General features: G+C 50.5%; 7 non-coding genes and 30 pseudogenes across 7 annotated transcripts; all 37 read right to left on the reverse strand.

Annotated features, from left to right (window-relative positions):
* Positions 1 to 127: 127 nt before the first annotated feature.
* On the reverse strand, positions 128 to 246 carry LOC142592174 (5S ribosomal RNA; annotated as a pseudogene).
* Positions 247 to 762: 516 nt separating this feature from the next.
* LOC142592310 (5S ribosomal RNA) lies at positions 763 to 880 on the reverse strand (annotated as a pseudogene).
* Positions 881 to 1,398: 518 nt separating this feature from the next.
* LOC142592281 (5S ribosomal RNA) lies at positions 1,399 to 1,517 on the reverse strand (annotated as a pseudogene).
* A 517-nt stretch (positions 1,518 to 2,034) lies between these two features.
* LOC142591966 (5S ribosomal RNA) lies at positions 2,035 to 2,153 on the reverse strand (annotated as a pseudogene).
* Positions 2,154 to 2,670: 517 nt separating this feature from the next.
* LOC142591925 (5S ribosomal RNA) lies at positions 2,671 to 2,789 on the reverse strand. The gene has a single exon (XR_012830647.1). It is a non-coding gene; the product is annotated as a 5S ribosomal RNA (ribosomal RNA).
* Positions 2,790 to 3,304: 515 nt separating this feature from the next.
* LOC142592305 (5S ribosomal RNA) lies at positions 3,305 to 3,423 on the reverse strand (annotated as a pseudogene).
* A 517-nt stretch (positions 3,424 to 3,940) lies between these two features.
* Positions 3,941 to 4,059, reverse strand: LOC142592175 (5S ribosomal RNA; annotated as a pseudogene).
* A 516-nt stretch (positions 4,060 to 4,575) lies between these two features.
* Positions 4,576 to 4,693, reverse strand: LOC142592311 (5S ribosomal RNA; annotated as a pseudogene).
* Positions 4,694 to 5,210: 517 nt separating this feature from the next.
* Positions 5,211 to 5,329, reverse strand: LOC142592282 (5S ribosomal RNA; annotated as a pseudogene).
* Positions 5,330 to 5,846: 517 nt separating this feature from the next.
* LOC142591937 (5S ribosomal RNA) lies at positions 5,847 to 5,965 on the reverse strand. The gene has a single exon (XR_012830658.1). It is a non-coding gene; the product is annotated as a 5S ribosomal RNA (ribosomal RNA).
* A 517-nt stretch (positions 5,966 to 6,482) lies between these two features.
* Positions 6,483 to 6,601, reverse strand: LOC142591926 (5S ribosomal RNA). The gene has a single exon (XR_012830648.1). It is a non-coding gene; the product is annotated as a 5S ribosomal RNA (ribosomal RNA).
* Positions 6,602 to 7,119: 518 nt separating this feature from the next.
* On the reverse strand, positions 7,120 to 7,238 carry LOC142592283 (5S ribosomal RNA; annotated as a pseudogene).
* Positions 7,239 to 7,756: 518 nt separating this feature from the next.
* On the reverse strand, positions 7,757 to 7,874 carry LOC142592312 (5S ribosomal RNA; annotated as a pseudogene).
* A 518-nt stretch (positions 7,875 to 8,392) lies between these two features.
* LOC142592292 (5S ribosomal RNA) lies at positions 8,393 to 8,511 on the reverse strand (annotated as a pseudogene).
* A 517-nt stretch (positions 8,512 to 9,028) lies between these two features.
* On the reverse strand, positions 9,029 to 9,147 carry LOC142592080 (5S ribosomal RNA; annotated as a pseudogene).
* A 515-nt stretch (positions 9,148 to 9,662) lies between these two features.
* On the reverse strand, positions 9,663 to 9,781 carry LOC142592259 (5S ribosomal RNA; annotated as a pseudogene).
* Positions 9,782 to 10,300: 519 nt separating this feature from the next.
* LOC142592083 (5S ribosomal RNA) lies at positions 10,301 to 10,419 on the reverse strand (annotated as a pseudogene).
* Positions 10,420 to 10,937: 518 nt separating this feature from the next.
* On the reverse strand, positions 10,938 to 11,056 carry LOC142592114 (5S ribosomal RNA; annotated as a pseudogene).
* Positions 11,057 to 11,574: 518 nt separating this feature from the next.
* LOC142592284 (5S ribosomal RNA) lies at positions 11,575 to 11,693 on the reverse strand (annotated as a pseudogene).
* Positions 11,694 to 12,212: 519 nt separating this feature from the next.
* LOC142592313 (5S ribosomal RNA) lies at positions 12,213 to 12,330 on the reverse strand (annotated as a pseudogene).
* A 518-nt stretch (positions 12,331 to 12,848) lies between these two features.
* On the reverse strand, positions 12,849 to 12,967 carry LOC142591673 (5S ribosomal RNA; annotated as a pseudogene).
* A 517-nt stretch (positions 12,968 to 13,484) lies between these two features.
* LOC142592096 (5S ribosomal RNA) lies at positions 13,485 to 13,603 on the reverse strand (annotated as a pseudogene).
* A 517-nt stretch (positions 13,604 to 14,120) lies between these two features.
* LOC142592115 (5S ribosomal RNA) lies at positions 14,121 to 14,239 on the reverse strand (annotated as a pseudogene).
* A 521-nt stretch (positions 14,240 to 14,760) lies between these two features.
* Positions 14,761 to 14,879, reverse strand: LOC142592287 (5S ribosomal RNA; annotated as a pseudogene).
* A 518-nt stretch (positions 14,880 to 15,397) lies between these two features.
* On the reverse strand, positions 15,398 to 15,515 carry LOC142591705 (5S ribosomal RNA; annotated as a pseudogene).
* A 522-nt stretch (positions 15,516 to 16,037) lies between these two features.
* Positions 16,038 to 16,156, reverse strand: LOC142591847 (5S ribosomal RNA). The gene has a single exon (XR_012830573.1). It is a non-coding gene; the product is annotated as a 5S ribosomal RNA (ribosomal RNA).
* Positions 16,157 to 16,671: 515 nt separating this feature from the next.
* Positions 16,672 to 16,790, reverse strand: LOC142592142 (5S ribosomal RNA; annotated as a pseudogene).
* Positions 16,791 to 17,307: 517 nt separating this feature from the next.
* Positions 17,308 to 17,426, reverse strand: LOC142591848 (5S ribosomal RNA). Its single transcript, XR_012830574.1, has one exon. It is a non-coding gene; the product is annotated as a 5S ribosomal RNA (ribosomal RNA).
* A 515-nt stretch (positions 17,427 to 17,941) lies between these two features.
* On the reverse strand, positions 17,942 to 18,060 carry LOC142592144 (5S ribosomal RNA; annotated as a pseudogene).
* Positions 18,061 to 21,047: 2,987 nt separating this feature from the next.
* Positions 21,048 to 21,166, reverse strand: LOC142591679 (5S ribosomal RNA; annotated as a pseudogene).
* A 518-nt stretch (positions 21,167 to 21,684) lies between these two features.
* On the reverse strand, positions 21,685 to 21,802 carry LOC142592314 (5S ribosomal RNA; annotated as a pseudogene).
* Positions 21,803 to 22,319: 517 nt separating this feature from the next.
* LOC142591849 (5S ribosomal RNA) lies at positions 22,320 to 22,438 on the reverse strand. Its single transcript, XR_012830575.1, has one exon. It is a non-coding gene; the product is annotated as a 5S ribosomal RNA (ribosomal RNA).
* A 515-nt stretch (positions 22,439 to 22,953) lies between these two features.
* LOC142592145 (5S ribosomal RNA) lies at positions 22,954 to 23,072 on the reverse strand (annotated as a pseudogene).
* Positions 23,073 to 23,590: 518 nt separating this feature from the next.
* On the reverse strand, positions 23,591 to 23,709 carry LOC142592079 (5S ribosomal RNA; annotated as a pseudogene).
* Positions 23,710 to 24,224: 515 nt separating this feature from the next.
* LOC142592197 (5S ribosomal RNA) lies at positions 24,225 to 24,343 on the reverse strand (annotated as a pseudogene).
* A 517-nt stretch (positions 24,344 to 24,860) lies between these two features.
* Positions 24,861 to 24,979, reverse strand: LOC142591707 (5S ribosomal RNA; annotated as a pseudogene).
* A 519-nt stretch (positions 24,980 to 25,498) lies between these two features.
* LOC142591865 (5S ribosomal RNA) lies at positions 25,499 to 25,617 on the reverse strand. Its single transcript, XR_012830590.1, has one exon. It is a non-coding gene; the product is annotated as a 5S ribosomal RNA (ribosomal RNA).
* Between the last annotated feature and the right edge of the window lie 222 nt (positions 25,618 to 25,839).

The raw sequence follows: 25,839 nt of genomic DNA on the forward strand, positions 1-25,839 counted from the left end.
GGCGTTGGCTCTACCAGCAGGCTCCAGTTAAACGTAAGTTGCAGTAAATGCAACCACCCACACGTTGTGCAAATGAAAAAAAAACAAGACGTCACAGGAGCACGCAATAAAAAACCAGAACGAACGGTGCCATCAGCACTCGGTGTTCCCCGGTGGTCTCCCTCACAAGTACTGACCGAGCCCAATGCTGCTTAGCTTCGGGGATCGGACGAGAACCGGCGTATTCAGCATAGTATGGCCGATGGCAAGAATGTGCTGTTTACGACTGCACCTTTATCGTGCTGCTATGTTGTGCAGTCGCCGATTGTATTGCTACAGCACGTACGCGGCAGTCTTTCCGTGAACAATACACGCACGCGTCGTGTACGTTGATCACTCCGTTTGTGGTTGTTCGCTGCGCGCGTGCGTGCTAGTGCTCACAAAAACAAGAGGGCGAGCGCCACATCTTGCGCGCGTTGCAGCCCACAAGGTGCCACATTATTGATGTGTTGTCATTGAGCTGTATGCGGGTGTGATAAGTAAGCGGTTAGAAGCTTGTGCGACTAAATTTTGCATCATTACGTATACCGCTTACCACCGTTATCATTCCGCGTACAATATCGTGTAGTGGCCTGAATATCGTTGGTGTTACACTTCGGCGTTGGCTCTACCAGCAGGCTCCAGTTAAACGTAAGTTACAGTAAACGCAACCACCCACACGTTGTGCAAATGAAAAAAAAACAAGACGTCACAGGAGCACGCAATAAAAACCAGAACGAACGCTGCCATCAGCACTCGGTGTTCCCAGGTGGTCTCCCTCCCAAGTACTGACCGAGCCCAATGCTGCTTAGCTTCGGGAACGGAGGAGAACCGGCGTATTCAGCATAGTATGGCCGATGGCAAGAATGAGCTGTTTACGACTGCACCTGCATCGTGCTGCTATGTTGTGCAGTCGCCGAATGTATTGCTACAGCACGTACGCGGCAGTCTTTCCGTGAACAATACACGCACGCGTCGTGTACGTTGATCACTCCGTTTGTGGTTGTTCGCTGCGTGCGTGCGTGCTAGTGCTCACAAAAACAAGAGGGCGAGCGCCACATTTTGCGCGCGTTGCAGCCCACAAGGTGCCACTTTATTGATGCGTTGTCATTGAGCTGTATGCGGGTGTGATAAGTAAGCGGTTAGAAGCTTGTGCGACTAAATTTTGCATCATTACGTATACCGCTTACCACCGCCATCATTCCGCGTACAATATCGTGTAGTGGCCTGAATATTGTTGGTGTAACACTTCGGCGTTGGCTCTACCAGCAGGCTCCAGTTGAACATAAGTTACAGTAAATGCAACCACCCACACGTTGTGCAAATGAAAAAAAAAACAAGACGTCACAGAAGCACGCAATAAAAAAGCAAAAAGAACGGTGCCATCAGCACTCGGTGTTCCCAGGTGGTCTCCCTCCCAAGTACTGACCGAGCCCAATGCGGCTTAGCTTCGGGGATCGGACGAGAACCGGCGTATTCAGCATGGTGTGGCCTATGGCGAGAATGTGCTGTTTACGACTGCTCCTGTATCGTGCTGCTATGTTGTGCAGTCGCCGAATGTATTGCTACAGCACGTACGCGGCAGTCTTTCCGTGAACAATACACACACGCGTCGTGTACGTTGATCTCTCCGTTTGTGGTTGTTCGCTGCATGCGTGCGTGCTAGTGCTCACAAAAACAACAGGGCGAGCGCCACATCTTGCGCGCGTTGCAGCCCACAAGGTGCCACATTATTGATGTGTTGTCATTGAGCTGTATGCGGGTGTGATAAGTAAGCGGTTAGAAGCTTGTGCGACTAAATTTTGCATCATTACGTATACCGCTTACCACCGTTATCATTCCGCGTACAATATCGTGTAGTGGCCTGAATATTGTTGGTGTTACACTTCGGCGTTGGCTCTACCAGCAGGCTCCAGTTAAACGTAAGTTACAGTAAATGCAACCACCCACACGTTGTGCAAATGAAAAAAAAACAAGACGTCACAGGAGCACGCAATAAAAAACCAGAACGAACGCTGCCATCAGCACTCGGTGTTCCCAGGTGGTCTCCCTCCCGAGTACTGACCGAGCCCAATGCTGCTTAGCTTCGGGGATCGGACGAGAACTGGCGTATTCAGCATGGTATGGCCGATGGCAAGAATGTGCTGTTTACGACTGCACCTGTATCGTGCTGCTATGTTGAGCAGTCGCTGAATGTATTGCTACAGCACGTACGCGGCAGTCTTTCCGTGAACAATACACGCACGCGTCGTGTACGTTGATCACTCCGTTTGTGGTTGTTCGCTGCATGCGTGCGTGCTAGTGCTCACAAAAACAAGAGGGCGAGCGCCACATTTTGCGCGCGTTGCAGCCCTCAAGGTGCCACTTTATTGATGCGTTGTCATTGAGCTGTATGCGGGTGTGATAAGCAAGCGGTTAGAAGCTTGTGCGACTAAATTTTGCAACATTACGTATACCGCTTACCACCGTTATCATTCCGCGTACAATATCGTGTAGTGGCCTGCATATTGTTGGTGTTACACTTCGGCGTTGGCTCTACCAGCAGGCTCCAGTTGAACGTAAGTTACAGTAAATGCAACCACCCACACGTTGTGCAAATGAAAAAAAAACAAGACGTCACAGGAGCACGCAATAAAGAACCAGAACGAACGGTGCCATCAGCACTCGGTGTTCCCATGTGGTCTCCCTCCCAAGTACTGACCGAGCCCAATGCTGCTTAGCTTCGGGGATCGGACGAGAACCGGCGTACTCAGCATGGTATGGCCGATGGCAAGAATGTGCTGTTTACGACTGCCCCCGTATCGTGCTGCTATGTTGTGCAGTCGCCGAATGTATTGCTACAGCACGTACGCGGCAGTCATTCCGTGAACAATACACGCACGCGTCGTGTACGTTGATCACTCCGTTTGTGGTTGTTCGCTGCATGCGTGCGTGCTAGCGCTCACAAAAACAAGAGGGCGAGCGCCACATTTTGCGCGCGTTGCAGACCACAAGGTGCCACTTTATTGATGCGTTGTCATTGAGCTGTATGCGGGTGTGATAAGTAAGCGGTTAGAAGCTTGTGCGACTAAATTTTGCATCAGTACGTATAACGCTTACCACCGTCATCATTCCGCGTACAATATCGTGTAGTGGCCTGAATATTGTTGGTGTTACACTTCGGCGTTGGCTCTTCCAGCAGACTCCAGTTGAACGTAAGTTACTGTAAAAGCAACCACCCACACGTTGTGCAAATGAAAAAAACAAGACGTCACAGAAGCACGCAATAAAAAAGCAAAAAGAACGGTGCCATCAGCACCCGGTGTTCCCAGGTGGTCTCCCTCCCAAGTACTGACCGAGCCCAATGCGGCTTAGCTTCGGGGATCGGACGAGAACCGGCGTATTCAGCATTGTGTGGCCGATGGCGAGAATGTGCTGTTTACGACTGCTCCTGTATCGTGCTGCTATGTTGTGCAGTCGCCGAATGTATTGCTACAGCACGTACGCGGCAGTCTTTCCGTGAACAATACACACACGCGTCGTGTACGTTGATCACTCCGTTTGTGGTTGTTCGCTGCGTGCGTGCGTGCTAGTGCTCACAAAAACAAGAGGGCGAGCGCCACATTTTGCGCACGTTGCAGCCCACAAGGTGCCACATTATTGATGTGTTGTCATTGGGCTGTATGCGGGTGTGATAAGCAAGCGGTTAGAAGCTTGTGCGACTAAATTTTGCAACATTACGTATACCGCTTACCACCGTTATCATTCCGCGTACAATATCGTGTAGTGGCCTGAATATTGTTGGTGTTACACTTCGGCGTTGGCTCTACCAGCAGGCTCCAGTTAAACGTAAGTTGCAGTAAATGCAACCACCCACACGTTGTGCAAATGAAAAAAAAACAAGACGTCACAGGAGCACGCAATAAAAAACCAGAACGAACGGTGCCATCAGCACTCGGTGTTCCCCGGTGGTCTCCCTCACAAGTACTGACCGAGCCCAATGCTGCTTAGCTTCGGGGATCGGACGAGAACCGGCGTATTCAGCATAGTATGGCCGATGGCAAGAATGTGCTGTTTACGACTGCACCTTTATCGTGCTGCTATGTTGTGCAGTCGCCGATTGTATTGCTACAGCACGTACGCGGCAGTCTTTCCGTGAACAATACACGCACGCGTCGTGTACGTTGATCACTCCGTTTGTGGTTGTTCGCTGCGCGCGTGCGTGCTAGTGCTCACAAAAACAAGAGGGCGAGCGCCACATCTTGCGCGCGTTGCAGCCCACAAGGTGCCACATTATTGATGTGTTGTCATTGAGCTGTATGCGGGTGTGATAAGTAAGCGGTTAGAAGCTTGTGCGACTAAATTTTGCATCATTACGTATACCGCTTACCACCGTTATCATTCCGCGTACAATATCGTGTAGTGGCCTGAATATCGTTGGTGTTACACTTCGGCGTTGGCTCTACCAGCAGGCTCCAGTTAAACGTAAGTTACAGTAAACGCAACCACCCACACGTTGTGCAAATGAAAAAAAAACAAGACGTCACAGGAGCACGCAATAAAAACCAGAACGAACGCTGCCATCAGCACTCGGTGTTCCCAGGTGGTCTCCCTCCCAAGTACTGACCGAGCCCAATGCTGCTTAGCTTCGGGAACGGAGGAGAACCGGCGTATTCAGCATAGTATGGCCGATGGCAAGAATGAGCTGTTTACGACTGCACCTGCATCGTGCTGCTATGTTGTGCAGTCGCCGAATGTATTGCTACAGCACGTACGCGGCAGTCTTTCCGTGAACAATACACGCACGCGTCGTGTACGTTGATCACTCCGTTTGTGGTTGTTCGCTGCGTGCGTGCGTGCTAGTGCTCACAAAAACAAGAGGGCGAGCGCCACATTTTGCGCGCGTTGCAGCCCACAAGGTGCCACTTTATTGATGCGTTGTCATTGAGCTGTATGCGGGTGTGATAAGTAAGCGGTTAGAAGCTTGTGCGACTAAATTTTGCATCATTACGTATACCGCTTACCACCGCCATCATTCCGCGTACAATATCGTGTAGTGGCCTGAATATTGTTGGTGTAACACTTCGGCGTTGGCTCTACCAGCAGGCTCCAGTTGAACATAAGTTACAGTAAATGCAACCACCCACACGTTGTGCAAATGAAAAAAAAACAAGACGTCACAGAAGCACGCAATAAAAAAGCAAAAAGAACGGTGCCATCAGCACTCGGTGTTCCCAGGTGGTCTCCCTCCCAAGTACTGACCGAGCCCAATGCGGCTTAGCTTCGGGGATCGGACGAGAACCGGCGTATTCAGCATGGTGTGGCCTATGGCGAGAATGTGCTGTTTACGACTGCTCCTGTATCGTGCTGCTATGTTGTGCAGTCGCCGAATGTATTGCTACAGCACGTACGCGGCAGTCTTTCCGTGAACAATACACACACGCGTCGTGTACGTTGATCTCTCCGTTTGTGGTTGTTCGCTGCATGCGTGCGTGCTAGTGCTCACAAAAACAACAGGGCGAGCGCCACATCTTGCGCGCGTTGCAGCCCACAAGGTGCCACATTATTGATGTGTTGTCATTGAGCTGTATGCGGGTGTGATAAGTAAGCGGTTAGAAGCTTGTGCGACTAAATTTTGCATCATTACGTATACCGCTTACCACCGTTATCATTCCGCGTACAATATCGTGTAGTGGCCTGAATATTGTTGGTGTTACACTTCGGCGTTGGCTCTACCAGCAGGCTCCAGTTAAACGTAAGTTACAGTAAATGCAACCACCCACACGTTGTGCAAATGAAAAAAAAACAAGACGTCACAGGAGCACGCAATAAAAAACCAGAACGAACGCTGCCATCAGCACTCGGTGTTCCCAGGTGGTCTCCCTCCCAAGTACTGACCGAGCCCAATGCTGCTTAGCTTCGGGGATCGGACGAGAACTGGCGTATTCAGCATGGTATGGCCGATGGCAAGAATGTGCTGTTTACGACTGCACCTGTATCGTGCTGCTATGTTGAGCAGTCGCTGAATGTATTGCTACAGCACGTACGCGGCAGTCTTTCCGTGAACAATACACGCACGCGTCGTGTACGTTGATCACTCCGTTTGTGGTTGTTCGCTGCATGCGTGCGTGCTAGTGCTCACAAAAACAAGAGGGCGAGCGCCACATTTTGCGCGCGTTGCAGCCCTCAAGGTGCCACTTTATTGATGCGTTGTCATTGAGCTGTATGCGGGTGTGATAAGCAAGCGGTTAGAAGCTTGTGCGACTAAATTTTGCAACATTACGTATACCGCTTACCACCGTTATCATTCCGCGTACAATATCGTGTAGTGGCCTGCATATTGTTGGTGTTACACTTCGGCGTTGGCTCTACCAGCAGGCTCCAGTTGAACGTAAGTTACAGTAAATGCAACCACCCACACGTTGTGCAAATGAAAAAAAAACAAGACGTCACAGGAGCACGCAATAAAGAACCAGAACGAACGGTGCCATCAGCACTCGGTGTTCCCATGTGGTCTCCCTCCCAAGTACTGACCGAGCCCAATGCTGCTTAGCTTCGGGGATCGGACGAGAACCGGCGTACTCAGCATGGTATGGCCGATGGCAAGAATGTGCTGTTTACGACTGCCCCCGTATCGTGCTGCTATGTTGTGCAGTCGCCGAATGTATTGCTACAGCACGTACGCGGCAGTCATTCCGTGAACAATACACGCACGCGTCGTGTACGTTGATCACTCCGTTTGTGGTTGTTCGCTGCGTGCGTGCGTGCTAGTGCTCACAAAAACAAGAGGGCGAGCGCCACATTTTGCGCGCGTTGCAGCCCACAAGGTGCCACTTTATTGATGCGTTGTCATTGAGCTGTATGCGGGTGTGATAAGTAAGCGGTTAGAAGCTTGTGCGACTAAATTTTGCATCATTACGTATACCGCTTACCACCGCCATCATTCCGCGTACAATATCGTGTAGTGGCCTGAATATTGTTGGTGTAACACTTCGGCGTTGGCTCTACCAGCAGGCTCCAGTTGAACGTAAGTTACAGTAAATGCAACCACCCACACGTTGTGCAAATGAAAAAAAAAACAAGACGTCACAGAAGCACGCAATAAAAAAGCAAAAAGAACGGTGCCATCAGCACTCGGTGTTCCCAGGTGGTCTCCCTCCCAAGTACTGACCGAGCCCAATGCGGCTTAGCTTCGGGGATCGGACGAGAACCGGCGTATTCAGCATGGTGTGGCCTATGGCGAGAATGTGCTGTTTACGACTGCTCCTGTATCGTGCTGCTATGTTGTGCAGTCGCCGAATGTATTGCTACAGCACGTACGCGGCAGTCTTTCCGTGAACAATACACACACGCGTCGTGTACGTTGATCACTCCGTTTGTGGTTGTTCGCTGCATGCGTGCGTGCTAGTGCTCACAAAAACAAGAGGGCGAGCGCCACATCTTGCGCGCGTTGCAGCCCACAAGGTGCCACATTATTGATGTGTTGTCATTGAGCTGTATGCGGGTGTGATAAGTAAGCGGTTAGAAGCTTGTGCGACTAAATTTTGCATCATTACGTATACCGCTTACCACCGTTATCATTCCGCGTACAATATCGTGTAGTGGCCTGAATATTGTTGGTGTTACACTTCGGCGTTGGCTCTACCAGCAGGCTCCAGTTCAACGTAAGTTACAGTAAATGCAACCACCCACACGTTGTGCAAATGAAAAAAAAAACAAGACGTCACAGGAGCACGCAATAAAAAACCAGAACGAACGCTGCCATCAGCACTCGGTGTTCCCAGGTGGTCTCCCTCCCAAGTACTGACCGAGCCCAATGCTGCTTAGCTTCGGGAACGGAGGAGAACCGGCGTATTCAGCATAGTATGGCCGATGGCAAGAATGAGCTGTTTACGACTGCACCTGTATCGTGCTGCTATGTTGTGCAGTCGCCGAATGTATTGCTACAGCACGTACGCGGCAGTCTTTCCGTGAACAATACACGCACGCGTCGTGTACGTTGATCACTCCGTTTGTGGTTGTTCGCTGCGTGCGTGCGTGCTAGTGCTCACAAAAACAAGAGGGCGAGCGCCACATTTTGCGCGCGTTGCAGCCCACAAGGTGCCACTTTATTGATGCGTTGTCATTGAGCTGTATGCGGGTGTGATAAGTAAGCGGTTAGAAGCTTGTGCGACTAAATTTTGCATCATTACGTATACTGCTTACCACCGCCATCATTCCGCGTACAATATCGTGTAGTGGCCTGAATATTGTTGGTGTAACACTTCGGCGTTGGCTCTACCAGCAGGCTCCAGTTGAACGTAAGTTACAGTAAATGCAACCACCCACACGTTGTGCAAATGAAAAAAAAAACAAGACGTCACAGAAGCACGCAATAAAAAAGCAAAAAGAACGGTGCCATCAGCACTCGGTGTTCCCAGGTGGTCGCCCTCCCAAGTACTGACCGAGCCCAATGCGGCTTAGCTTCGGGGATCGGACGAGAACCGGCGTATTCAGCATGGTGTGGCCTATGGCGAGAATGTGCTGTTTACGACTGCTCCTGTATAGTGCTGCTATGTTGTGCAGTCGCCGAATGTATTGCTACAGCAGGTACGCGGCAGTCTTTCCGTGAACAATACACACACGCGTCGTGTACGTTGATCTCTCCGTTTGTGGTTGTTCGCTGCATGCGTGCGTGCTAGTGCTCACAAAAACAACAGGGCGAGCGCCACATCTTGCGCGCGTTGCAGCCCACATGGTGCCACATTATTCATGTGTTGTCATTGAGCTGTATGCAGGTGTGATAAGTAAGCGGTTAGAAGCTTGTGCGACTAAATTTTGCAACATTACGTATACCGCTTACCACCGTTATCATTCCGCGTACAATATCGTGTAGTGGCCTGCATATTGTTGGTGGTACACTTCGGCGTTGGCTCTACCAGCAGGCTCCAGTTGAACGTAAGTTACAGTAAATGCAACCACCCACACGTTGTGCAAATGAAAAAAAAACAAGACGTCACAGGAGCACGCAATAAAAAACCAGAACGAACGGTGCCATCAGCACTCGGTGTTCCCATGTGGTCTCCCTCCCAAGTACTTACCGAGCCCAATGCTGCTTAGCTTCGGGGATCGGACGAGAACCGGCGTACTCACCATGGTATGGCCGATGGCAAGAATGTGCTGTTTACGACTGCCCCTGTATCGTGCTGCTATGTTGTGCAGTCGCCGAATGTATTGCTACAGCACGTACGCGGCAGTCTTTCCGTGAACAATACACGCACGCGTCGTGTACGTTGATCACTCCGTTTGTGGTTGTTCGCTGCATGCGTGCGTGCTAGCGCTCACAAAAACAACAGGGCGAGCGCCACATTTTGCGCGCGTTGCAGACCACAAGGTGCCACTTTATTGATGCGTTGTCATTGAGCTGTATGCGGGTGTGATAAGTAAGCGGTTAGAAGCTTGTGCGACTAAATTTTGCATCAGTACGTATACCGCTTACCACCGTCATCATTCCGCGTACAATATCGTGTAGTGGCCTGAATATTGTTGGTGTTACACCTCGGCGTTGGCTCTTCCAGCAGACTCCAGTTGAACGTAAGTTACAGTAAAAGCAACCACCCACACGTTGTGCAAATGAAAAAAACAAGACGTCACAGAAGCACGCAATAGAAAAGCAAAAAGAACGGTGCCATCAGCACCCGGTGTTACCAGGTGGTCTCCCTCCCAAGTACTGACCGAGCCCAATGCGGCTTAGCTTCGGGGATCGGACGAGAACCGGCGTATTCAGCATGGTATGGCCGATGGCGAGAATGTGCTGTTTACGACTGCTCCTGTATCGTGCTGCTATGTTGTGCAGTCGCCGAATGTATTGCTAAAGCACGTACGCGGCAGTCTTTCCGTGAACAATACACACACGCGTCGTGTACGTTGATCACTCCGTTTGTGGTTGTTCGCTGCATGCGTGCGTGCTAGTGCTCACAAAAACAAGAGGGCGAGCGCCACATTTTGCGCGCGTTGCAGCCCACAAGGTGCCACATTATTGATGTGTTGTCATTGGGCTGTATGCGGGTGTGATAAGTAAGCGGTTAGAAGCATGTGCGACTAAATTTTGCATCATTACGTATACCGCTTACCACCGTTATCATTCCGCGTACAATATCGTGTAGTGGCCTGAATATTGTTGGTGTTACACTTCGGCGTTGGCTCTACCAGCAGGCTCCAGTTAAACGTAAGTTACAGTAAATGCAACCACCCACACGTTGTGCAAATGAAAAAAAAAAACAAGACGTCACAGGAGCACGCAATAAAAAACCAGAACGAACGGTGCCATCAGCACTCGGTGTTCCCAGGTGGTCTCCCTCACAAGTACTGACCGAGCCCAATCCTGCTTAGCTTCGGGGATCGGACGAGAACCGGTGTATTCAGCATAGTATGGCCGATGGCAAGAATGTGCTGTTTACGACTGCACCTGTATCGTGCTGCTATGTTGTGCAGTCGCCGAATCTATTGCTACAGCACGTACGCGGCAGTCTTTCCGTGAACAATACACGCACGCGTCGTGTACGTTGATCACTCCGTTTGTGGTTGTTCGCTGCATGCGTGCGTGCTAGTGCTCACAAAAACAAGAGGGCGAGCGCCACATTTTGCGCGCGTTGCAGCCCTCAAGGTGCCACTTTATTGATGCGTTGTCATTGAGCTGTATGCGGGTGTGATAAGCAAGCGGTTAGAAGCTTGTGCGACTAAATTTTGCAACATTACGTATACCGCTTACCACCGTTATCATTCCGCGTACAATATCGTGTAGTGGCCTGAATATTGTTGGTGTTACACTTCCGCGTTGGCTCTACCAGCAGGCTCCAGTTGAACGTAAGTTACAGTAAATGCAACCACCCACACGTTGTGCAAATGAAAAAAAAAACAAGACGTCACAGGAGCACGCAATAAAAAACCAGAATGAACGCTGCCATCAGCACTCGGTGTTCCCAGGTGGTCTCCCTCCCAAGTACTGACCGAGCCCAATGCTCCTTAGCTTCGGGGATCGGACGAGAACCGGCGTATTCAGCATGGTATCGCCGATGGCAAGAATGTGCTGTTTACGACTGCCCCTGTATCGTGCTGCTATGTTGTGCAGTCGCCGAATGTATTGCTACAGCACGTACGCGGCAGTCTTTCCGTGAACAATACACGCACGCGTCGTGTACGTTGATCACTCCGTTTGTGGTTGTTCGCTGCGTGCGTGCGTGCTAGTGCTCACAAAAACAAGAGGGCGAGCGCCACATTTTGCGCGCGTTGCAGCCCACAAGGTGCCACTTTATTGATGCGTTGTCATTGAGCTTTATGCGGGTGTGATAAGTAAGCGGTTAGAAGCTTGTGCGACTAAATTTTGCATCATTACGTATACCGCTTACCACCGCCATCATTCCGCGTACAATATCGTGTAGTGGCCTGAATATTGTTGGTGTAACACTTCGGCGTTGGCTCTACCAGCAGGCTCCAGTTGAACGTAAGTTACAGTAAATGCAACCACCCACACGTTGTGCAAATGAAAAAAAAAACAAGACGTCACAGAAGCACGCAATAAAAAAGCAAAAAGAACAGTGCCATCAGCACTCGGTGTTCCCAGGTGGTCTCCCTCCCAAGTACTGACCGAGCCCAATGCGGCTTAGCTTCGGGGATCGGACGAGAACCGGCGTATTCAGCATGGTGTGGCCTATGGCGAGAATGTGCTGTTTACGACTGCTCCTGTATCGTGCTGCTATGTTGTGCAGTCGCCGAATGTATTGCTACAGCACGTACGCGGCAGTCTTTCCGTGAACAATACACACACGCGTCGTGTACGTTGATCACTCCGTTTGTGGTTGTTCGCTGCATGCGTGCGTGCTAGTGCTCACAAAAACAAGAGGGCGAGCGCCACATCTTGCGCGCGTTGCAGCCCACAAGGTGCCACATTATTGATGTGTTGTCACTGAGCTGTATGCGGGTGTGATAAGTAAGCGGTTAGAAGCTTGTGCGACTAAATTTTGCATCATTACGTATACCGCTTACCACCGTTATCATTCCGCGTACAATATCGTGTAGTGGCCTGAATATTGTTGGTGTTACACTTCGGCGTTGGCTCTACCAGCAGGCTCCAGTTAAACGTAAGTTACAGTAAATGCAACCACCCACACGTTGTGCAAATGAAAAAAAAAAACAAGACGTCACAGGAGCACGCAATAAAAAACCAGAACGAACGCTGCCATCAGCACTCGGTGTTCCCAGGTGGTCTCCCTCCCAAGTACTGACCGAGCCCAATGCTGCTTAGCTTCGGGAACGGAGGAGAACCGGCGTATTCAGCATAGTATGGCCGATGGCAAGAATGAGCTGTTTACGACTGCACCTGTATCGTGCTGCTATGTTGTACAGTCTCCGAATGTATTGCTACAGCACGTACGCGGCAGTCTTTCCGTGAACAATACACGCACGCGTCGTGTACGTTGATCACTCCGTTTGTGGTTGTTCGCTGCGTGCGTGCGTGCTAGTGCTCACAAAAACAAGAGGGCGAGCGCCACATTTTGCGCGCGTTGCAGCCCACAAGGTGCCACTTTATTGATGCGTTGTCATTGAGCTGTATGCGGGTGTGATAAGTAAGCGGTTAGAAGCTTGTGCGACTAAATTTTGCATCATTACGTATACTGCTTACCACCGCCATCATTCCGCGTACAATATCGTGTAGTGGCCTGAATATTGTTGGTGTAACACTTCGGCGTTGGCTCTACCAGCAGGCTCCAGTTGAACGTAAGTTACAGTAAATGCAACCACCCACACGTTGTGCAAATGAAAAAAAAAACAAGACGTCACAGAAGCACGCAATAAAAAAGCAAAAAGAACGGTGCCATCAGCACTCGGTGTTCCCAGGTGGTCTCCCTCCCAAGTACTGACCGAGCCCAATGCGGCTTAGCTTCGGGGATCGGACGAGAACCGGCGTATTCAGCATGGCGTGGCCTATGGCGAGAATGTGCTGTTTACGACTGCTCCTGTATAGTGCTGCTATGTTGTGCAGTCGCCGAATGTATTGCTACAGCACGTACGCGGCAGTCTTTCCGTGAACAATACACACACGCGTCGTGTACGTTGATCTCTCCGTTTGTGGTTGTTCGCTGCATGCGTGCGTGCTAGTGCTCACAAAAACAACAGGGCGAGCGCCACATCTTGCGCGCGTTGCAGCCCACAAGGTGCCACATTATTCATGTGTTGTCATTGAGCTGTATGCAGGTGTGATAAGTAAGCGGTTAGAAGCTTGTTCGACTAAATTTTGCAACATTACGTATACCGCTTACCACCGTTATCATTCCGCGTACAATATCGTGTAGTGGCCTGCATATTGTTGGTGGTACACTTCGGCGTTGGCTCTACCAGCAGGCTCCAGTTGAACGTAAGTTACAGTAAATGCAACCACCCACACGTTGTGCAAATGAAAAAAAAACAAGACGTCACAGGAGCACGCAATAAAAAACCAGAACGAACGGTGCCATCAGCACTCGGTGTTCCCATGTGGTCTCCCTCCCAAGTACTGACCGAGCCCAATGCGGCTTAGCTTCGGGGATCGGACGAGAACCGGCGTATTCAGCATGGTGTGGCCGATGGCGAGAATGTGCTGTTTACGACTGCTCCTGTATCGTGCTGCTATGTTGTGCAGTCGCCGAATGTATTGCTACAGCACGTACGCGGCAGTCTTTCCGTGAACAATACACACACGCGTCGTGTACGTTGATCAATCCGTTTGTGGTTGTTCGCTGCATGCGTGCGTGCTAGTGCTCACAAAAACAAGAGGGCGAGCGCCACATTTTGCGCGCGTTGCAGCCCTAAAGGTGCCACTTTATTGATGCGTTGTCATTGAGCTGTATGCGGGTGTGATAAGCAAGCGGTTAGAAACTTGTGCGACTAAATTTTGCAACATTACGTATACCGCTTACCACCGTTATCATTCCGCGTACAATATCGTGTAGTGGCCTGAATATTGTTGGTGTTACACTTCGGCGTTGGCTCTACCAGCAGGCTCCAGTTGAACGTAAGTTACAGTAAATGCAACCACCCACACGTTGTGCAAATGAAAAAAAAACAAGACGTCACAGGAGCACGCAATAAAAAACCAGAATGAACGCTGCCATCAGCACTCGGTGTTCCCAGGTGGTCTCCCTCCCAAGTACTGACCGAGCCCAATGCTCCTTAGCTTCGGGGATCGGACGAGAACCGGCGTATTCAGCATGGTATCGCCGATGGCAAGAATGTGCTGTTTACGACTGCCCCTGTATCGTGCTGCTATGTTGTGCAGTCGCCGAATGTATTGCTACAGCACGTACGCGGCAGTCTTTCCGTGAACAATACACGCACGCGTCGTGTACGTTGATCACTCCGTTTGTGGTTGTTCGCTGCATGCGTGCGTGCTAGCGCTCGCAAAAACAAGAGGGCGAGCGCCACATTTTGCGCGCGTTGCAGACCACAAGGTGCCACTTTATTGATGCGTTGTCATTGAGCTGTATGCGGGTGTGATAAGTAAGCGGTTAGAAGCTTGTGCGACTAAATTTTGCATCATTACGTATACCGCTTACCACCGCCATCATTCCGCGTACAATATCGTGTAGTGGCCTGAATATTGTTGGTGTAACACTTCGGCGTTGGCTCTACCAGCAGGCTCCAGTTGAACGTAAGTTACAGTAAATGCAACCACCCACACGTTGTGCAAATGAAAAAAAAAAAAACAAGACGTCACAGAAGCACGCAATAAAAAAGCAAAAAGAACAGTGCCATCAGCACTCGGTGTTCCCAGGTGGTCTCCCTCCCAAGTACTGACCGAGCCCAATGCGGCTTAGCTTCGGGGATCGGACGAGAACCGGCGTATTCAGCATGGTGTGGCCTATGGCGAGAATGTGCTGTTTACGACTGCTCCTGTATCGTGCTGCTATGTTGTGCAGTCGCCGAATGTATTGCTACAGCACGTACGCGGCAGTCTTTCCGTGAACAATACACACACGCGTCGTGTACGTTGATCACTCCGTTTGTGGTTGTTCGCTGCATGCGTGCGTGCTAGTGCTCACAAAAACAAGAGGGCGAGCGCCACATCTTGCGCGCGTTGCAGCCCACAAGGTGCCACATTATTGATGTGTTGTCATTGAGCTGTATGCGGGTGTGATAAGTAAGCGGTTAGAAGCTTGTGCGACTACATTTTGCATCATTACGTATACCGCTTACCACCGTTATCATTCCGCGTACAATATCGTGTAGTGGCCTGAATATTGTTGGTGTTACACTTCGGCGTTGGCTCTACCAGCAGGCTCCAGTTAAACGTAAGTTACAGTAAATGCAACCACCCACACGTTGTGCAAATGAAAAAAAAAACAAGACGTCACAGGAGCACGCAATAAAAAACCAGAACGAACGCTGCCATCAGCACTCGGTGTTCCCAGGTGGTCTCCCTCCCAAGTACTGAGCGAGCCCAATGCTGCTTAGCTTCGGGAACGGAGGAGAACCGGCGTATTCAGCATAGTATGGCCGATGGCAAGAATGAGCTGTTTACGACTGCACCTGTATCGTGCTGCTATGTTGTGCAGTCGCCGAATGTATTGCTACAGCACGTACGCGGCAGTCTTTCCGTGAACAATACACGCACGCGTCGTGTACGTTGATCACTCCGTTTGTGGTTGTTCGCTGCGTGCGTGCGTGCGTGCTAGTGCTCACAAAAACAAGAGGGCGAGCGCCACATTTTGCGCGCGTTGCAGCCCTCAAGGTGCCACTTTATTGATGCGTTGTCATTGAGCTGTATGCGGGTGTGATAAGCAAGCTGTTAGAAGCTTGTGCGACTAAATTTTGCAACATTACGTATACCGCTTACCACCGTTATCATTCCGCGTACAATATCGTGTAGTGGCCTGAATATTGTTGGTGTTACACTTCGGCGTTGGCTCTACCAGCAGGCTCCAGTTGAACGTAAGTTACAGTAAATGCAACCACCCACACGTTGTGCAAATGAAAAAAAAAACAAGACGTCACAGGAGCACGCAATAAAAAACCAGAACGAACGGTGCCATCAGCACTCGGTGTTCCCATGTGGTCTCCCTCCCAAGTACTGACCGAGCCCAATGCTGCTTAGCTTCGGGGATCGGACGAGAACCGGCGTATTCAGCATGGTATGGCCGATGGCAAGAATGTGCTGTTTACGACTGCCCCTGTATCGTGCTGCTATGTTGTGCAGTCGCCGAATGTATTGCTACAGCACGTACGCGGCAGTCTTTCCGTGAACAATACACGCACGCATTGTGTACGTTGATCACTCCGTTTGTGGTTGTTCGCTGCATGCGTGCGTGCTAGCGCTCACAAAAACAAGAGGGCGAGCGCCACATTTTGCGCGCGTTGCAGCCCACAAGGTGCCACATTATTGATGTGTTGTCATTGGGCTGTATGCGGGTGTGATAAGTAAGCGGTTAGAAGCTTGTGCGACTAAATTTTGCATCATTACGTATACCGCTTACCACCGTTATCATTCCGCGTACAATATCGTGTAGTGGCCTGAATATTGTTGGTGTTACACTTCGGCGTTGGCTCTACCAGCAGACTCCAGTTGAACGTAAGTTACAGTAAAAGCAACCACCCACACGTTGTGCAAATGAAAAAAACAAGACGTCACAGAAGCACGCAATAAAAAAGCAAAAAGAACGGTGCCATCAGCACCCGGTGTTCCCAGGTGGTCTCCCTCCCAAGTACTGACCGAGCCCAATGCGGCTTAGCTTCGGGGATCGGACGAGAACCGGCGTATTCAGCATGGTGTGGCCGATGGCGAGAATGTGCTGTTTACGACTGCTCCTGTATCGTGCTGCTATGTTGTGCAGTCGCCGAATGTATTGCTACAGCACGTACGCGGCAGTCTTTCCGTGAACAATACACACACGCGTCGTGTACGTTGATCAATCCGTTTGTGGTTGTTCGCTGCATGCGTGCGTGCTAGTGCTCACAAAAACAAGAGGGCGAGCGCCACATTTTGCGCGCGTTGCAGCCCTAAAGGTGCCACTTTATTGATGCGTTGTCATTGAGCTGTATGCGGGTGTGATAAGCAAGCGGTTAGAAACTTGTGCGACTAAATTTTGCAACATTACGTATACCGCTTACCACCGTTATCATTCCGCGTACAATATCGTGTAGTGGCCTGAATATTGTTGGTGTTACACTTCGGCGTTGGCTCTACCAGCAGGCTCCAGTTGAACGTAAGTTACAGTAAATGCAACCACCCACACGTTGTGCAAATGAAAAAAAAACAAGACGTCACAGGAGCACGCAATAAAAAACCAGAACGAACGGTGCCATCAGCACTCGGTGTTCCCATGTGGTCTCCCTCCCAAGTACTGACCGAGCCCAATGCTGCTTAGCTTCGGGGATCGGACGAGAACCGGCGTATTCAGCATGGTATGGCCGATGGCAAGAATGTGCTGTTTACGACTGCCCCTGTATCGTGCTGCTATGTTGTGCAGTCGCCGAATGTATTGCTACAGCACGTACGCGGCAGTCTTTCCGTGAACAATACACGCACGCATTGTGTACGTTGATCACTCCGTTTGTGGTTGTTCGCTGCATGCGTGCGTGCTAGCGCTCACAAAAACAAGAGGGCGAGCGCCACATTTTGCGCGCGTTGCAGCCCACAAGGTGCCACATTATTGATGTGTTGTCATTGGGCTGTATGCGGGTGTGATAAGTAAGCGGTTAGAAGCTTGTGCGACTAAATTTTGCATCATTACGTATACCGCTTACCACCGTTATCATTCCGCGTACAATATCGTGTAGTGGCCTGAATATTGTTGGTGTTACACTTCGGCGTTGGCTCTACCAGCAGACTCCAGTTGAACGTAAGTTACAGTAAAAGCAACCACCCACACGTTGTGCAAATGAAAAAAACAAGACGTCACAGAAGCACGCAATAAAAAAGCAAAAAGAACGGTGCCATCAGCACCCGGTGTTCCCAGGTGGTCTCCCTCCCAAGTACTGACCGAGCCCAATGCGGCTTAGCTTCGGGGATCGGACGAGAACCGGCGTATTCAGCATGGTGTGGCCGATGGCGAGAATGTGCTGTTTACGACTGCTCCTGTATCGTGCTGCTATGTTGTGCAGTCGCCGAATGTATTGCTACAGCACGTACGCGGCAGTCTTTCCGTGAACAATACACACACGCGTCGTGTACGTTGATCAATCCGTTTGTGGTTGTTCGCTGCATGCGTGCGTGCTAGTGCTCACAAAAACAAGAGGGCGAGCGCCACATTTTGCGCGCGTTGCAGCCCTAAAGGTGCCACTTTATTGATGCGTTGTCATTGAGCTGTATGCGGGTGTGATAAGCAAGCGGTTAGAAACTTGTGCGACTAAATTTTGCAACATTACGTATACCGCTTACCACCGTTATCATTCCGCGTACAATATCGTGTAGTGGCCTGAATATTGTTGGTGTTACACTTCGGCGTTGGCTCTACCAGCAGGCTCCAGTTGAACGTAAGTTACAGTAAATGCAACCACCCACACGTTGTGCAAATGAAAAAAAAACAAGACGTCACAGGAGCACGCAATAAAAAACCAGAATGAACGCTGCCATCAGCACTCGGTGTTCCCAGGTGGTCTCCCTCCCAAGTACTGACCGAGCCCAATGCTCCTTAGCTTCGGGGATCGGACGAGAACCGGCGTATTCAGCATTAAAGCCCCTCAATTTCCCAAAGTAGCGCCATTCACTTCCCTCCTCCTCCGCTCGGCGCGGCCTCGTCGGTGGCGCCGCCGGTGGTGGGCCTGCCGTAGCAGACGACGGCTAACACGCTACGGGAGGAAATCCGCAGAAAAGTTCGTTCGAGCCCTGCGGAGCAGTTTTTTCAATCGAGATCTTTCTTCGCCAGTCGGTAACTGGCCTTTAGAATTTCGTCTTGGAATTGCGGAAGAAATAGAGAAAATTACCATTATTCAAGGAGTATTTAAGGCGTAAAGCGCGCGACGTTGAGAGTTCGTGTTGCTGAAACACGACGCAAGCACGCGGTGTACTCAAACACGCGCGTAATTACCAAAGTTTCAGGTGTTGACAGCGTGAAGGTATGTGTACGTGGTTTCGTAGGTTCATTCACGTACCTGCAGGACACTTTTGTTCGGTCGGCGCGTGAGAGATTCCGGCTGTGTGCGGTCAGCAATGCCTGGCAACAGGGCCGTTTTTTTCATTGCGGGTTGCTTTGGTAATCGTGACGATATATTATTTTTTTTTTACAAGTACTGCTCCAGGAGGGCACATGTAATGGCTAACGGAGGCCTCTGAAGAGCACGTAACATTACACTAATGCAGGCGTCGCAGGGAGTGTTCACATACAAAATTGGCTGTCCGCGATCTTATACCCCCTTGGCATGCACAGGCTTCGGCAAGCCCCATCCAGCCCTGGTTCTAGCTTTGGTGTTCCCGTTGCCGCTTTGGTGCCCTGGAGGCGCCGTCAATAATACGAAATAATGACAAGTTGTTACAACTAGTAAATAAAATTTATTGAAGAAATACAATCGCGCCGAGGCGCCAACTTCTAGAGCAGCGCTAGCGCGCGAGTATTATGAAACGCCAACGAGGAATTTACCGGCCCACGTACGACTCTACGATCAAAGTGCACGTTAAACATCCCCAGGCGAGCTAGATAAAGTTATCCTGAGCCATCCACTACGACCTCTTAGCTTTAGTCGCTTCGGAACGTTAAAAACGTTAATCACCACAAACCAAATCAATGCATGCGGGCGTACATTCGAAGCTAAGACTGCGTCGTAAGTCATAGTGAGCCTTGCAAAAGCGTCGATAATGTGCTAACTTCTGGTGGAGCTCAAAACACACCCTGAATAAAGTCGCTTTTATGTCACAGGCCGCAAGACAAAACTACATGAAACAAAGAGAGCACATTCGAAAAAAGAAGTCAAACAACGCGCTAAAAACCACGCAGAGCATGAACACACACTTTTTCGAAGCGGAAGGCGTGAACTAGGCTCAAAATAAGAGGTTGTGAGTAGCCGTGGCCCTTACTTCACTAAGCCGTGCGTTCTTTGTCACTTCCTCGAAGTCAGCCCGCCCGATCCTGCGTATCCACACTTCTTTTTGTGTAGCGCCCGCCGGACGGCAAAGCAAAAAACTTTTTGCCCTCGCTGTGTCTGTTGCGGCAACCGAAGGCGCAGCAGCATGGCATCGCAATTATGTTCTCGGCCCTGCACATTCTATTACGCTAACGCACTCTGTCAGTCCGCCTGCCGTAGTTTCGTCGCGCAGGCCCAATAATGGAGGTCGGCGCGCGCTGGAAAGAAAAAATATACAAAAGCGCGGCGCCTGCTCCGCGCTGGAAAGAAAAAAATACACAAAAGCGCGGCGCCTGCTTCCACGTGACACAGATTGGCCAATGGGGGAGCGGAGGAGGCTGGGGAGACAGGAGGCGTGGAGGAGGACCCGCCAGGGTGAGCGGGGTGTCGGAAAGATCTAAGAATGGCGCTACTTTTGAAAAATTGAGGGGCTTTATTCAGCATGGTATCGCCGATGGCAAGAATGTGCTGTTTACGACTGCCCCTGTATCGTGCTGCTATGTTGTTCAGTCGCCGAATGTATTGCTACAGCACGTACGCGGCAGTCTTTCCGTGAACAATACACGCACGCGTCGTGTACGTTGATCACTCCGTTTGTGGTTGTTCGCTGCATGCGTGCGTGCTAGCGCTCGCAAAAACAAGAGGGCGAGCGCCACATTTTGCGCGCGTTGCAGACCACAAGGTGCCACTTTATTGATGCGTTGTCATTGAGCTGTATGCGGGTGTGATAAGTAAGCGGTTAGAAGCTTGTGCGACTAAATTTTGCATCATTACGTATACCGCTTACCACCGCCATCATTCCGCGTACAATATCGTGTAGTGGCCTGAATATTGTTGGTGTAACACTTCGGCGTTGGCTCTACCAGCAGGCTCCAGTTGAACGTAAGTTACAGTAAATGCAACCACCCACACGTTGTGCAAATGAAAAAAAAAAAAACAAGACGTCACAGAAGCACGCAATAAAAAAGCAAAAAGAACAGTGCCATCAGCACTCGGTGTTCCCAGGTGGTCTCCCTCCCAAGTACTGACCGAGCCCAATGCGGCTTAGCTTCAGGGATCGGACGAGAACCGGCGTGTTCAGCATGGTGTGGCCTATGGCGAGAATGTGCTGTTTACGACTGCTCCTGTATCGTGCTGCTATGTTGTGCAGTCGCCGAATGTATTGCTACAGCACGTACGCGGCAGTCTTTCCGTGAACAATACACACACGCGTCGTGTACGTTGATCACTCCGTTTGTGGTTGTTCGCTGCATGCGTGCGTGCTAGTGCTCACAAAAACAAGAGGGCGAGCGCCACATCTTGCGCGCGTTGCAGCCCACAAGGTGCCACATTATTGATGTGTTGTCATTGAGCTGTATGCGGGTGTGATAAGTAAGCGGTTAGAAGCTTGTGCGACTACATTTTGCATCATTACGTATACCGCTTACCACCGTTATCATTCCGCGTACAATATCGTGTAGTGGCCTGAATATTGTTGGTGTTACACTTCGGCGTTGGCTCTACCAGCAGGCTCCAGTTAAACGTAAGTTACAGTAAATGCAACCACCCACACGTTGTGCAAATGAAAAAAAAAACAAGACGTCACAGGAGCACGCAATAAAAAACCAGAACGAACGCTGCCATCAGCACTCGGTGTTCCCAGGTGGTCTCCCTCCCAAGTACTGACCGAGCCCAATGCTGCTTAGCTTCGGGAACGGAGGAGAACCGGCGTATTCAGCATAGTATGGCCGATGGCAAGAATGAGCTGTTTACGACTGCACCTGTATCGTGCTGCTATGTTGTGCAGTCGCCGAATGTATTGCTACAGCACGTACGCGGCAGTCTTTCCGTGAACAATACACGCACGCGTCGTGTACGTTGATCACTCCGTTTGTGGTTGTTCGCTGCGTGCGTGCGTGCTAGTGCTCACAAAAACAAGAGGGCGAGCGCCACATTTTGCGCGCGTTGCAGCCCTCAAGGTGCCACTTTATTGATGCGTTGTCATTGAGCTGTATGCGGGTGTGATAAGCAAGCTGTTAGAAGCTTGTGCGACTAAATTTTGCAACATTACGTATACCGCTTACCACCGTTATCATTCCGCGTACAATATCGTGTAGTGGCCTGCATATTGTTGGTGTTACACTTCGGCGTTGGCTCTACCAGCAGGCTCCAGTTGAACGTAAGTTACAGTAAATGCAACCACCCACACGTTGTGCAAATGAAAAAAAAACAAGACGTCACAGGAGCACGCAATAAAAAACCAGAACGAACGGTGCCATCAGCACTCGGTGTTCCCATGTGGTCTCCCTCCCAAGTACTGACCGAGCCCAATGCTGCTTAGCTTCGGGGATCGGACGAGAACCGGCGTATTCAGCATGGTATGGCCGATGGCAAGAATGTGCTGTTTACGACTGCCCCTGTATCGTGCTGCTATGTTGTGCAGTCGCCGAATGTATTGCTACAGCACGTACGCGGCAGTCTTTCCGTGAACAATACACGCACGCGTCGTGTACGTTGATCACTCCGTTTGTGGTTGTTCGCTGCATGCGTGCGTGCTAGCGCTCACAAAAACAAGAGGGCGAGCGCCACATTTTGCGCGCGTTGCAGACCACAAGGTGCCACTTTATTGATGCGTTGTCATTGAGCTGTATGCGGGTGTGATAAGTAAGCGGTTAGAAGCTTGTGCGACTAAATTTTGCATCAGTACGTATACCGCTTACCACCGTCATCATTCCGCGTACAATATCGTGTAGTGGCCTGAATATTGTTGGTGTTACACTTCCGCGTTGGCTCTTCCAGCAGACTCCAGTTGAACGTAAGTTACAGTAAAAGCAACCACCCACACGTTGTGCAAATGAAAAAAACAAGACGTCACAGAAGCACGCAATAAAAAAGCAAAAAGAACGGTGCCATCAGCACCCGGTGTTCCCAGGTGGTCTCCCTCCCAAGTACTGACCGAGCCCAATGCGGCTTAGCTTCGGGGATCGGACGAGAACCGGCGTATTCAGCATGGTGTGGCCGATGGCGAGAATGTGCTGTTTACGACTGCTCCTGTATCGTGCTGCTATGTTGTGCAGTCGCCGAATGTATTGCTACAGCACGTACGCGGCAGTCTTTCCGTGAACAATACACACACGCGTCGTGTACGTTGATCACTCCGTTTGTGGTTGTTCGCTGCATGCGTGCGTGCTAGTGCTCACAAAAACAAGAGGGCGAGCGCCACATCTTGCGCGCGTTGCAGCCCACAAGGTGCCACATTATTGATGCGTTGTCATTGAGCTGTATGCGGGTGTGATAAGTAAGCGGTTAGAAGCTTGTGCGACTAAATTTTTCATCATTACGTATACCGCTTACCACCGTTATCATTCCGCGTACAATATCGTGTAGTGGCCTGAATATTGTTGGTGTTACACTTCGGCGTTGGCTCTACCAGCAGGCTCCAGTTAAACGTAAGTTACAGTAAATGCAACCACCCACACGTTGTGCAAATGAAAAAAAAAACAAGAGGTCACAGGAGCACGCAATAAAAAACCAGAACGAACGCTGCCATCAGCACTCGGTGTTCCCAGGTGGTCTCCCTCCCAAGTACTGACCGAGCCCAATGCGGCTTAGCTTCGGGGATCGGACGAGAACCGGCGTATTCAGCATGGTGTGGCCGATGGCGAGAATGTGCTGTTTACGACTGCTCCTGTATCGTGCTGCTATGTTGTGCAGTCGCCGAATGTATTGCTACAGCACGTACGGGGCAGTCTTTCCGTGAACAATACACGCACGCGTCGTGTACGTTGATCACTCCGTTTGTGGTTGTTCGCTGCGCGCGTGCGTGCTAGTGCTCACAAAAACAAGAGGGCGAGCGCCACATTTTGCGCGCGTTGCAGACCACAAGGTGCCACTTTATTGATGCGTTGTCATTGAGCTGTATGCGGGTGTGATAAGTAAGCGGTTAGAAGCTTGTGCGACTAAATTTTGCATCAGTACGTATACCGCTTACCACCGTCATCATTCCGCGTACAATATCGTGTAGTGGCCTGAATATTGTTGGTGTTACACTTCGGCGTTGGCTCTTCCAGCAGACTCCAGATGAACGTAATTTACAGTAAAAGCAACCACCCACACGTTGTGCAAATGAAAAAAACAAGACGTCAAAGAAGCACGCAATAAAAAAGCAAAAAGAACGGTGCCATCAGCACCCGGTGTTCCCATGTGGTCTCCCTCCCAAGTACTGACCGAGCCCAATGCGGCTTAGCTTCGGGGATCGGACGAGAACCGGCGTATTCAGCATGGTGTGGCTGATGGCGAGAATGTGCTGTTTACGACTGCTCCTGTATCGTGCTGCTATGTTGTGCAGTCGCCGAATGTATTGCTACAGCACGTACGGGGCAGTCTTTCCGTGAACAATACACGCACGCGTCGTGTACGTTGATCACTCCGTTTGTGGTTGTTCGCTGCGCGCGTGCGTGCTAGCGCTCACAAAAACAAGAGGGCGAGCGCCACATTTTGCGCGCGTTGCAGCCCACAAGGTGCCACTTTATTGATGCGTTGCCATTGAGCTGTATGCGGGTGTGATAAGAAAGCGGTTAGACGCTTGTGCGACTTAATTTTGCATCATTACGTATACCGCTTACCACCGTGATCGTTCCGCGTACAATATCGTGTAGTGGCCTGAATATTGTTGGTGTTACACTTCGGCGTTGGCTCTAATAGCAGGCTCCAGTTGAACGTAAGTTACAGTAAATGCAACCACCCACACGTTGTGCAAATGAAAAAAAAACAAGACGTCACAGGAGCACGCAATAAAAAACCAGAACGAACGGTGCCATCAGCACTCGGTGTTCCCATGTGGTCTCCCTCCCAAGTTTTGACCGAGCCCAATGCTGCTTAGCTTCGGGGATCGGACGAGACGCGGCGTATTCAGCATGGTATCGCCGATAGCAAGAATGTGCTGTTTACGACTGCACCTGTATCGTGCTTCTATGTTTCGCAGTCGCCGAATGTATTGCTACAGCACGTACGTGGCAATCTTTCCGTGAACAATACACGCACGCGTCGTGTACGTTGATCGCTCCATTTGTGGTTGTTCGCTGCATGCGTGCGTGCTAGTGCTCACAAAAACAAGAGGGCGAGCGCCACATTTTGCGCGTGTTGCAGCCCACAAGGTGCCACTTTATTGATGCGTTGTCATTGAGCTGTATGCGGGTGTGATAAGTAAGCGGTTAGAAGCTTGTGCGACTATATTTTGCATCATTACGTATACCGCTTACCACCGTCATCATTCCGCGTACAATATCGTGTAGTGGTCTGAATATTGTTGGTGTTACACTTCGGCGTTGGCTCTACCAGCAGGCTCCAGTTGAACGTAAGTTACAGTAAATGCAAATACCCACACGTTGTGCAAATGAATAAAAAAAACAAGACGTCACAGAAGCACGCAATAAAAAAGCAAAAAGACCGGTGCCATCAGCACTCGGTATTCCCAGGTGGTCTCCCTCCCAAGTACTGACCGAGCCCAATGCTGCTTAGCTTCGGGGATCGGACGAGAACCGGCGTATTCAGCATGGTATGGCCGATGGCGAGAATGTGCTGTTTACGACTGCTCCTGTATCGTGCCGCTATGTTGTGCAGTCGCCGAATGTATTGCTACAGCACGTACGCGGCAGCCTTTCCGTGAACAATACACGCACGCGTCGTGTTCGTTGATCACTCCGTTTGTGGTTGCTCGCTGCATGCGTGCGTGCTAGTGCTCACAAAAACAAGAGGGCGAGCGCCACATTTTGCGCGCGTTGCAGCCCACAA

This window comes from Dermacentor variabilis, chromosome 8 (assembly GCF_050947875.1).
Source record: "Dermacentor variabilis isolate Ectoservices chromosome 8, ASM5094787v1, whole genome shotgun sequence".
In the NCBI taxonomy this organism is placed as follows: domain Eukaryota; kingdom Metazoa; phylum Arthropoda; class Arachnida; order Ixodida; family Ixodidae; genus Dermacentor; species Dermacentor variabilis.